Genomic DNA, 1,272 nt, shown 5'->3' with positions numbered 1-1,272 from the left:
AACAGCGCCAATTCAAAGTTGCAGATTGCAGCTACATTCAATGTACCCCAGACAGAGTTTGAATTACACCATGTGTGAAAAGCCACAAACCCAACTGGTTCCACCCAGTTCAGCAAAACATCACCTTATCATTACACATAGTTTCCCCATGAATCTGATCGTCTCATCAGAGAAATACTGGCAGTCCAGTGTCCAGACGGGCATTTTTGGACAGTCATTGGGCAGAGGCACACGCACACCCACACACACGCACATGCACACCCACACACACACAGGCTTTTCTGGTTGCACGTAGTGTGTTTTGGAGTGTTCATCCTTAAATTTTGAGTGTGTTTGTGTGTGTGTGTGTGCCTGCCTGCCTGCCTGCCTGTCTGCGCATGTGTGTCAATGAAACCATGTTCCGTCAATTACCCAGGTGACTGCTGCACACAGATTAATATTCAGCCGTTAAATGCAAAGCTTTCTTGTGCTGCAGATACAATCCCTTATCACCCATAATATACATCCCTTATCACCCATAATATCAATCCCTTATCACCCATAATATAAATCCCTTATCACCCATAATATACATCCCTTATCACCCATAATATACATCCCTTATCACCCATAATATAAATCCCTTATCACCCATAATATCAATCCCTTATCACCCATAATATACATCCCTTATCACCCATAATATAAATCCCTTATCATCCATAATATAAATCCCTTATCACCCATAATATAAATCCCTTATCATCCATAATATACATCCCTTATCATCCATAATATAAATCCCTTATCATCCATAATATACATCCCTTATCATCCATAATATAAATCCCTTATCATCCATAATATACATCCCTTATCATTCATAATATACATCCCTTATCATCCATAATATAAATCCCTTATCATCCATAATATACATCCCTTATCATCCATAATATCAATCCCTTATCATCCATAATATCAATCTCTTATCATCCATAATATAAATCCCTTATCATCCATAATATACATCCCTTATCATCCATAATATAAATCCCTTATCATCCATAATATCAATCCCTTATCATCCATAATATCAATCCCTTATAATATAAATCCCTTATCATCCATAATATACATCCCTTATCATCCATAATATCAATCTCTTATCATCCATAATATAAATCCCTTATCATCCATAATATAAATCCCTTATCATCCATAATATAAATCCCTTATCATCCATAATATAAATCCCTTATCCTCTTCAACCTATGGGGGCGCTATGTCATT

This window comes from Oncorhynchus gorbuscha, linkage group LG13, assembly GCF_021184085.1.
Source record: "Oncorhynchus gorbuscha isolate QuinsamMale2020 ecotype Even-year linkage group LG13, OgorEven_v1.0, whole genome shotgun sequence".
NCBI lineage: Eukaryota > Metazoa > Chordata > Actinopteri > Salmoniformes > Salmonidae > Oncorhynchus > Oncorhynchus gorbuscha.
Note: the sequence above shows the minus strand (reverse complement) of the source record.